General features: G+C 35.4%; 1 long non-coding RNA gene across 1 annotated transcript in view; it reads right to left on the bottom strand.

Moving 5' to 3' along the window:
• Window positions 1-893: 893 nt before the first annotated feature.
• Window positions 894-11,357, bottom strand: part of LOC150107035 (uncharacterized) — a 61,137-nt gene continuing 50,673 nt past the window's right edge. The window contains exon 3 of the long non-coding RNA XR_016548343.1: window positions 894-1,267. This is a non-coding gene — a long non-coding RNA (uncharacterized LOC150107035). The remainder of the gene's footprint in view (window positions 1,268-11,357) is intronic.

Here is an 11,357-nt window from a genome sequence, read left to right as displayed (position 1 = left end):
TAAGCGTGATCATACTTATGGTTTGATCATATTAAGTGTGATCATACCAAGAGCATATTGGCACCCATAGGTGCTAATGTGCTCTTAGTATAATCATTTATTGTGCGAGATTTGTCCTAAAACAGTCTCAAAGCCATCATGCAGCCACTGCAGTTTTTACGTCCTGATTGCTGACATAATTCCTCTGCTATTATTATGAATTAAATAACAATAAGTATACGTGCCAAAAAAACCACACACATTTAATTTATTAACTAATCCATATATTTCTGGTTGCAAGGACATCAGAGAGAGAGAGAGAGAAAATAAAAGAACAACATTTAAAACTGATATGTTACATATCATGTGTTTACTTACTCATGTCTCAGTCACAGTTGAATAAACAGGAGAACACATGGGTCAAAGGAAACAATGGTAGAGATGCACTTTTTTTTAATGAATGATTTATGTAACAGGGTTACATAAATCATTCATTTAAAAAAAAAAACACTATGAAGAGTTAATCATGATTACTTCCCAAAACATTGAGATAGGCATGAAATCAGAACAGTTCATTATGCCTGCATTTTCAGGTGGATTTAGGAACTCTGAGGTAATGCTGACTGCACACTGAATTGAATTTTGTGCACTACGTTGTACACTACAAAACTACACTGAATTTTGCATTTTACTGTTCTTGTTGCTTGTTCTTGAACCGTAATGATTAGAATGGAATGGGTGAGTGCGCGCGTGCGCACACACACACAACTAGATAAGTTAGGGAACTATCAGTAATTTCGTTTGAAAATTATTTTCATTTAAAATAGCGGCATTCTTTTGTGGAAATTCTATGTTTTTACAACAAGAACTTCTGGTTTCATTTGGCAACGTGTGTGCTGATTTGAGTAAAGCCTTAAAGTGGTTTGATTCATTATTGTATGAAAAGCTTGAGTCAATTTGTTTGTCTAATACTTCATGTACTTTATATTGAAATAGCAACAATGAATGTTAAATATAATACTATTCAATGTCAAAATAAAATATATAAGTCAACTATCTTGAAAATTTGCAAGAGTATTTCGGAAAGCATTATTTAGAATTGGAATGTCTTTGGTAGAGATGCACTTGTGAAATCTATTTCAGGTTAATTTCACAGTTGTCAATTCTAATGTACAGTTTACACAAACTAATGATGCATTTATATTTAAAACAAATTATAGGAATAAAACAGTTCATCATTGAGTTCCTCTCCCGTTTCCCCATAATTTTAAGGATACAGCCATGAATCCTAAAAAATAAAAATAAAGGAGAAATTAGAATGCACTGAATGAATGCTTTTATTTTATATATTGCAAATTAGTTTCAGAATAAGTTTGAATTTTTATTTTAATAAATTTTCACAGTAATAATATCTTCTACTCAAACAAAAAATCTACAGAAACACATTAAATGTCCTCAATAAAAAGGTATGACAAACAGAAACCCCCCCCCCATATTGGACTGAAATCCTCTTAGTGGTTTCAGTATGCTTTATTCTAACTAGGAATTGATATGGATAAAAACAGCAGCTCCAAAAGATGTTCAAGTTCAATAATAAGCAAGAAGAGATAGGAACACATCTCCAGCTTCAATAGACTTGCCATCTAATGGTTGACTATATGTGAAGCTGGAGATGTGTTCCTATTTCTTCTTGCTTATTATTGAACTTGAACATCTTTTGGAGCTGCTGTTTTTATCCATATCAATTCCTAGTTAGAATAAAGCATACTGAAACCACTAAGAGGATTTCAGTCCAATATGGGGGGGGGGGGTGATTTTATATTTTGTTTTCTGGAATGAATGAGAGGAATATAATAAACTCATCAACTTTCATGATATTAAATATGTAATGCACTAATATAAATATACTAAAAGAGTGAAAGAGGGAAGATAAGGAGAGAATTATGTATGGTGATTCAATGATAAGGAGTAGTGCCAGCATGACAAAATCTTGTTTCATGTGTTGCATTTATTATTATTAACATCCGACTACCATGGAATCTGACTCATCGTGGAAGGTACACATTATCACAGACAAAGCTCATCTGCCCATGTCTTAAACTGATTCAATGTGTCTATGTTAATAACACACACTCAAGCAACACATTCCACTCACTAACCACTTTCTATGCAAAGAACCCATTTCTCACTCCTCTGCTCACACCCTCCTTATACAGTTTCCAGGGGTAGCTTCTTGTTCTATCCCTTTTTCCTATTTATGAAAAATTTCTTCCATATAAACCTGATAACAATCCCTGACTAACTGATATGTTGCAATTATATCCCCCTCTCTTCTTCCCCCTATTCATGGCTTTATAATTTACATTCTTTCAATCTGTTCTTCCTACTCTACATTCCAAAGAGAACACTGACTGTCTTCGTGAATCTTTTCTGGACCCTTTCTAACATATCCTTGTCACCATGAAAACCTGGTGATGAAATCTGTGCACAATAATTCTTATCAAGGCCTTATACAATGGAATCATAACCTTTTTATTTTAGCATGTCAGAGTCCTCTGCATCATTTGCCATTATTCAATGTGACAACTTCAGAACTTGTGCGATGTGGCTTCCTGAATTTCAGGTCCTTCTCAACCACCACTCAGATCTCTCATCTCCTCAACCTCCTTTAAATTTTCCACACCAAGTGTATGTTTTGCATCCCATCTTTGCTTATCAAGTTTCAAAACCTTACACTTTGCAACACTGAACTGACAGTTCAAATTACATGCCTATTCATATAATTTATTCAAATCCTCCTATAAGGCCATAGAATTTGCTTGACTCTGCAGTCCGCTCCAAAATTTCGCATCATCTGCAAATCACTAGTTAAGCCCATCCCAATATCATTAATATACAAACTGGACAACAATGGCCCCAATACAGACCCTTGTGGCAGTGACACTTCTCTTTCAGGACATTGCACCCCAAAAAAACTTTCTGATACCTATCTGACAGCTAGTTACTGATCCAACTCACTAGCAATTCTTGTAGAAAGGCTTATAAGTTGGTTGCACAAGATTACTAAATAACTTATGGAATTCACAACGTATACTGGATATGTTTCTACTTCATTTGCTGTTTTTAGTGCCTGCGTGCACGTGTCTTAATCTTATGTTCCCATGAAGATGGCAACGTGACGTTGCAGAAATACAGGAAGTATATCTTAAAGTTTATTTTAATTTATATTCCAGTATACATTGTGAATTCCTTAAGTTATTTAGTAATCAACTCACTAGTCTTTTATCAAGTCCCACTTCTTTCAGTTTATTTAATAGCTTGTCATGTGGCAAACTATCAAAAGCTTTTGAAAAATTTAAGTATACCACCGTATATACATTGCCCTTGTCCTAGACATTTGTCACCTTGTTATAATACATACGTTAGTAAACACAATCTCTCCAGTACCTTAACCACAACTCCAGATATACAGATTGGCCTATAATTTGTAGCTCCAGCTTTATGCAGTGGAATAATTTTGCCCTCTTTCCACTCGCTTGAAATCTGAAATCTGTGCAGCTGTACGACTATCTAAACAGGCATGCCAATGCTACTGCCAATTCCTTGGAACATTCCCTTAAGACGTGGTGATATTTCATCAAATCCTATCAAGTTACTGACATCAAGCTTATTTCCTCATGTTCCTCCTGCTCACTCACAATTAAGCCATCCTCTCCTATGTCCTCTATGATTTCTCATGAGGATGAAACACCCTTATAAATTCTGTGAGAAGTTTTCAGTGTTGAGACCACATTATTATGTAATTAAAGAGTTTAATAAAAAATAAACAATTAAAACCCACAAGTTTCATAAGTCTTAAGACTTACATCATCAGGGGTACTGGTACCTAAAAGTTTAATACAACAAAAGCCTGTTAACAATTAATTACACATATTACATGTTTTTGAAAACTTCACAACTGTAACATAATTGATAAACTAGAATACAAATGGCAAATTTGTTACTGTATGCGTGTTCCAACACATATACAGTAACGAATTTGCCATTTGTATCCTGGTTTATCAATTATATGTTACAGTCGTGAAGTTATCAAAAACATCTAATGTGTGTAATTAATTGTTAGTAGGCTTTTGTTGTGTAAAACTTTTAGGTACTAGTACCCCTGATGATGATGCAAGTCATACGACTTATGAAACTTGTGGGTTTTAAGTGCTTATTTTTATTAAACTCTTTAATTATACAATAATGTGGTCTCTACCAAAAACTTCCCACAGAACCACTAAACCACAGAAGCTTAGGTTTGCACCCTTATAAACTATTCACTGAATAACTCAATGGCATCTTCGCAGCAGTTATCATTCTACCATTTTCATCCATTAACATCGCCTTACCATAATCATTTTTCCTTCTACTTGCCACATTATCTGATAAACTCTCTAGTTTTTTCTTGGCTTGATTTGCTAATTTCTGCTCATACTGTACTTTTGCTGTCCTTACCAAATGAGTCACCTTTCTGTCCTGCTCTTTATACTCCTCATGCAATTAATTGCTACCATTATTCATTTTGTGCTGCATCCACAGTATTCGCTTCTTGCAAATTTCATGCTTAATCCCTTTATTCAATTTGACCTTCGGAATACATTCACACATTAATGCTGTTATGTATTTCTTTGGCAGTTCCCAAGCAGCATTTATTTCCTCATTGCTCAACTCCTCATTCCATACTATAGATCCAAGGTGTCTCCTAAACTTGTTATAATCACCAGCCTTATACTTCTACATATATCCTTTCCTCACAGAAGTCTGCATATGGCTAGTCACAACTGAGGTGAGCACTTCATGATCACTCTCACCAACTGGATGGAAGTGCAAAACCCCATTTGCAATCACATCCTCCAATGAAATATTCAGATCTAAAACTCTTGATCCTCGTGTGCCCCTCCTTTAAATACTAATTGAGATAGGTGTCTCTTAAAAACCCAGTTAATTTTTCTTACTCCCAAATGATATCTCTTCATTCCAATCTATACTGCCATAATTAAAATCACATATAACAATCAACCTTCTCTTGTTCACCAACCCAAGTTGCTTATACATTTCTTCATCACTGTCGACATTCCCTGGTCTATAGCAGCATCTGACTAAATAACTCTTCCTGTCAACCCTCACCTCATGCCATACTGACTCAAAACCAATACCACTATTTACATCTCTCACTTCCACTTTGCATGGACATAATTCAACTTCTATCATCAACAGTATCTTCCGATTTGTCTGTATGCAGGATAAAAAACTCAAGTTTTTCATCCTGCATACAGACAAATCGGCCTTGAGAACACAAGCAATTTACAAGCAAAAAATACTAGTGGTGGTGGGCAGTAGATGCCATTGGCGGTTTGCTGTAGTTGGTGGATTAAGTAGGTGCCCTCCCTTGACAAGTCTTTGGACTCCTTGGAGGCATCAAGTAGTAATAAAAATAATCTTGAATTCTCGTTCTATCATTATCCCTCACAGTACTATTATTCTCATTTACAATAACTTCAGGCTCACAAGTTCCATTCTTCTGATCTTTTGCTCATATCACTTGTTCCTCCTTGCAGCAATAGTCGCTCTGACTCGCACCAAATCCATTCAAATGCAACCTGTCACTTTTGTACATTTCCATTTTCCTTCAAATGCATCCCACACATTCACAAACTCCACTCCCTTCTCCTCGCTCAGCTCGACTGACACACCATTCATGATCGTTGCTGTCTATCTCAATATAGTATCACTTATTTGAGTTTATAACATTTATAACACATAAACAAAAGAAAACATTGAATAATGCTTTATTTACAAATATTTTTGCTTGAAACTAAAACAAGTGGTAAAAAAACAGTTACACAAGGTAGAATGTTAACAATGGATTGTTTAAAAGGATATTTTCTGCGTGCATATATGACAACATCAAGATATGTTTAAAAAAATACTGATGACTAAGGAGAATGAGACATTTCCATATTTTTGGCAAAGACAGCAATCGTTTTGATTTAAGTTAGGGCAGAAGCACTTTCCTTAAATAAACTCTCTTATTTAAAGTGACAATGATAAAGTAATTAAGTACTTGACCAGAAGATTCTATACTCAGTGTGGGTCAACAACTTATGCAAAACCCTACTCGCCATGCAAAAAATTTACTTGCCCAAGACCACCCAGTATTTTAATGAGATGTCTAAATAAGTCAATAGGAGTTCCACAAAATGAGTAATAATACTGTACCAAGGTTGAGAAGTTGTTTATTTATTTCTCATTAAATAATAAAATATTCTTTAAACTAAACATATTTGGTCGCTTTATAATTAAAATACAAACTTATTTATTACTGACCATATACAAAAACAAACTTACAGTTTGTTTTTGTAAATGGTCAGTAATAAATAATTAATCAATCAATAAATAATAAATAAATAATTTACAAAAACAAACTGTCTGGCTTTTTCAAGGCATTTACGGAGACATAAAAACTAGTAAATGCAAATTGAATGGAAACGTTGTAAACCAACTAGTAGCTAAGGTTACACGTTCGCGTGACAGAGAGGACTTAGTGTTCTTATTCATTATCATGCATGCGTGTTTGTTGTAAACGTGTAATGTGATTACTGGCTAGCTGTAGTTCAGATTGATTTAGAGAGAGGATCAGGTTTTTCCACGGACTGTTTAGGATTGCACCCTGATTTCTGTTGAGGTTCCCACCGGTTATCAACACTATTGTGGCTTCCTTGAATAAACGATGTCTGTAGTCATCATCCAGATATGGCATGGAGCTGTTTTGCCACTCTATCGTGTGGTTAGATGTACAGAAATGATGTGCTAAGTCGGAAGAGATACTTCTGTTGCGGTTTACATCACCGACATGTTCTTTTTGTCTGATTTCTAAACTCCGTGAAGTTTGTCCGATGTAGGTAAGACTACAGGAGCAAGAAATGTAATATACTCCTGGATATTTGTAGAAAGGCACCTTATCTTTTGGGGATCCTAAAACTTGTCTGATGCTGGTGGTTGAAGACCACTCTGATGTTTTAGGCTCTTAGTATTCTGGCTATTTGATAAGAAATTGACTTGATGAAAGGGATCTCTACAGTAGAAATGTGCTGGGAGTTTGATTCTTCTTGTCTGGGGTTGTCACCATATAGATATTTTTTGATGATGTTTTGAGGAAATGATATAGCATATCATTTCTGTACATCTAACCAAACGATAGAGTGGCAAAACAGCTCCATGCCATATCTGGATGACGACTACAGACATCATTTATTCAAGGAAGCCACAATAGTGTTAATAACCGGTGGAAACCTCAACAAAAATCAGGGTGCAATCCTAAACAGTTCATGGAAAAACCTGATCCTCTCTCTAAATCAATCTGACCTACAGCTAGCCAGTAATCACATTACACGTTTACAACAAACACGCATGCATGATAATGAATAAGAACAATAAGTCCTCTCAGTCTCTGTCACGTGAATGTGTAACCTTAGCTACTAGATTGTTTACAACGTTTTTTATGTTCCTTTCAATTTGCATTTACTAGTTTTTATGTCTCCGTAAACGCCTTGAAAAAGCCAGACAGTTTGCTGGCAAAACTGGTAGGCTCTAATGTAAGTTTGTTTTTATAAATGGTCAGTAATAAATAAGTTTGTATTTTAATAAAATATTCTCTTTTGTTTATTCTGCAGCTACTTGCCAGCTAGCAAAATCAACTCGCCATAGGTGAGTGGGTGATTATAAGTGATGCAAGATTACACAAGATAGAATGAACTGTTTAACCAATGGATTTAACAATGATTTAAACAAATCATTGTTAAATTAACAATGGAAACTGCTTGCAACAGTGAAAGGCAGCTGAAAGTTTGCTGTTGAAAAGAGGTTTTATCTTGTAGTAAATTAAAGATCTGGATTGGTGTTTTGGTGTAATTTTGTTTATTTATCATTGCTTAGCATAAACGAGTGATTGTGGAGCTTTGCGTGTTTGAAAGAGATGTTACTTTTACTATTTTTTTTGAAGCTTGTGGGGAACAATGAAAAAATGGTGATGCAAATGAGATCTGCACATCGTGCAGAACAAAAATCAAATGTAATTAATGGTATAGACTTTTGGAGAATAGTTCAGTGTAATGAGTACAATATGTACATGGGGAATGGGGAGTGTTTGTGGAGAGGCTGAAAAGGAAAAAAGGATATGTTGAAAGTGATACTCTGTTGGACTATAAGTTATTGGTAGATGCAAAACTGACTAATGGAATGAAAGAGTGCAATTGTAGGAGCAAATGAATATGAATCATGGAATGGAAGTGAAGGAGAGTAGGAAGGATATAAACAAAAGACAGATGTCTTGCATCTTGACAACTATGTCAAGATGCAAGACATGAAAAATGAGTTTATCAGAATGAGAAGCGAGATGAAAAATGTGTAGCGAAAGAGTGAAGAAGGATAGGATGAAGGAAAGCAGAGAAAAAGAGGTGATGAATGACATTCCATTATTACAGATGTGATGAATAAGATATTCCATAAGGTGTTTTCCAGAAGAGAGAATTAGCAGCATCGTTTATGTGTTAGATATGAGAAGACAAGCAAGCAAGTTGGTGGTAGTTGTTGGAACAAATGACTTTGTTGGACATAAGGAAAATGAGAGAATGGATATCAGGAGGTTGCTGAGAAGAGTGAAGATAACATCGTGGTTGGAAAAGTAGTCAGTGTGTTACTCAGGTATGCCAGTGATGAGTTGAGACAGAGCAGGGATCATGCTGGCAGAGCTGTGCGAGGAGAAGGGAGTAATGTGTGAGATATATGTCACATTTGAGGGAAGGATGGATTTGTACAAAAGTGACAGGTTGAATTTAAATCGATTTGGTGTGAGTTGTCTAGATAGACTGTTGCTGCAAGGAGGTGTAATGAGTGATGTCAGCAAGAGAGCAGAGGAAGTAAGAGGTGAAGCATAAGATACGGAGAAAACTGGTGAGACTGAAGTGGTTGTAAATGAGAATAGAAACAAGAATGCAGATAGACAGAAAGAATAGCGTAAGGCAAATGGATGTTGAAAATAATGGTGAGTGTGTGTATGAGGATAGTTAGCATGGGAATGGGATGGCCTGAGATGTAAAGAATGTAGTTGAGACTGAAGAGATAGGTAGGGTAAGTGGTGATAAAGGTGACTGGGAATGATCAGGTGTGGTGAAAACCACAACTAACAAGTGACACGGGTAGGACTGGTTATAGACCTAAAAGTGAAATGCAGTATAGACCATATTGGTCTGTTCCGGTCTCATTGTCCATCCAATATCCTACCGTGCCTTCTCTTTCCAATTGGTTTATATTTTAACATTTGTTTAGGATATCGGGTGTAGGCCATTCTGTTTACATGTTCTATCCCCAATATTATATTTTTGCATTTATTCCTTTTTAAAACTCCCCTAATTGTTTCCTAGCTTTGCATGATTCCTAAAATTAAATACAATATACTAATACTTCATGAAGAAGACACTTTTGAATGTGTAAATATTGCATCACATTTATGTGAACAATCTGGGTGTGCAGTCACAAATACAAACACCTTTGAGCCATTTGAACAGACATACAGATGGTGTAGCTGGTCAAATTCTTAGCATTTCAGTAGTTTTAAACCACCCAAAAGGAGAGGTAGGGTGTGCACTGGGACAATAACACCAAGAAATCAGTGGCTGCGATTGGTTATTGTTTCAACCAATCCAATTGAACGTTGTTATTTGTCATGTGTTATTGTTTTCTGAGTTTCATCTGTTTTGTGTGCTTGAAGTGTGAACTGACTTGTTTAGGACACATCATAGACAAGTTTTTAATACATAATGTTCTATAAATAATTTATAACTTTTTTTGCACATATTTACAATGGGAAATAGTGCTGACGATATCTACTGAATGTCTCATTTTCTGCCAGAGCTCTCATGGATTATATGTATAAATAAGTAAGCAAACCAAGTTATTTCAGCTTTTCTTTAGTTCAAATCCAGAAAAATAATAATTTTCCAAGTGATTACTTTTCCTGATTTCTGTGTATATTATATAGCTGTATTTAAAAATCATATCAAAATTCAAATTATCCATGTCTTGCTCTAGTATTTGCAACTGATAATCTAATCTCACCACAAAGCATAAACAGCACAAGTGAAGCATAGATATTGTTCATTTGACCTGTATGCTTTCCATGTTTAAAATTATATTAATTGATAAATTAAAGTATTCAAAGTTATCCTAAAATTAATTGCATTGGATTGGCAATTAAGATGAGCGCTGATATGCTATGGATTCTTAAAACTTTCATACATCAATAAAATGCAATCATACAGTCAAATTGACATGAATTTTGAAGCATGGGTTGCATAAGCCACACGACATGTATATGAAATGTATAAGCAACTTGGCTTAGCAAACAAAGGAAGGATGAGTGATCATTATGGGTGATTTTAATTGTGGTAATGTAGATTGGAATGGAGCCTCTGTAGCTCAGTCCTTTTGTTGGAAAGACCTGGGTGAGATTCTTTTCCATAATGCAAGGAATCTTTACCAGGTCTTTTTTGACAAAAGGTGAATTAGCTAGTCTCATATGGAGGTGGAGGATTTTTTCTTCATGAAACTTGAAGAAAAAATTGAAGACAATAATTATGAGGTGATCACCTGGGTGGGGGGCTAGATATATTAATGCTTTGGTGAGGAGATATGTGGAACAAAGGACTGAGCTACAAAGGCTCCATTCCAATCTAAAACTCAAAACAGGCAAACTGGTCACGTGAACACACACATGCATCAACAGGCATAAATACTGTAAGGCAGGGAAGGCAATGGGAAACCACCTTGTTCCTAATCATTATTCCCTAGTAAAGTAGCATATATTGGCTATCCCACCAACCATAAGGTTGAGGAGAGAAGATTGTAATGAAGAGAAGGCATTTAGGCACAAGGAAAATTAAAATTAATCATTTCATTGGAGGATGTGATTTGGAGTGGGATGTCGCACTTCCCCCAGTTGATGACAATAATCATGAGGTGATCACCTGGGTGGGGGCTAGAAATATTAATGCTTTGGTAAGGAGATATGTGAAACAAAGGCCAGTGATTATAAAAAGCACAAGAGATGGTATAGAACTATAGAATGAAATGAGGAGTTAAACAGGAGGGAGATAAATGCTGTGTGGAACTGACCAAAAGATATTTAACAACATCAACATGGGAATGCATTCTGAAGGTCAAAACGCTGAATAAGGTAAATATTAAATGATGAATGAAGGGATTAAGAATGAAATCTGGAAGAAGAAGAAGATAGTCATTGTTTATTCGTATGGGGGCTCCCCAAGACAGCACAAGAT

This window comes from Typopeltis vanoorti, chromosome 5, assembly GCF_054136105.1.
Source record: "Typopeltis vanoorti isolate ZY-2024b chromosome 5, IOZ_Tvanoo_1.0, whole genome shotgun sequence".
NCBI lineage: Eukaryota > Metazoa > Arthropoda > Arachnida > Uropygi > Thelyphonidae > Typopeltis > Typopeltis vanoorti.
This window is presented reverse-complemented; position numbering and strand designations above follow the sequence as displayed.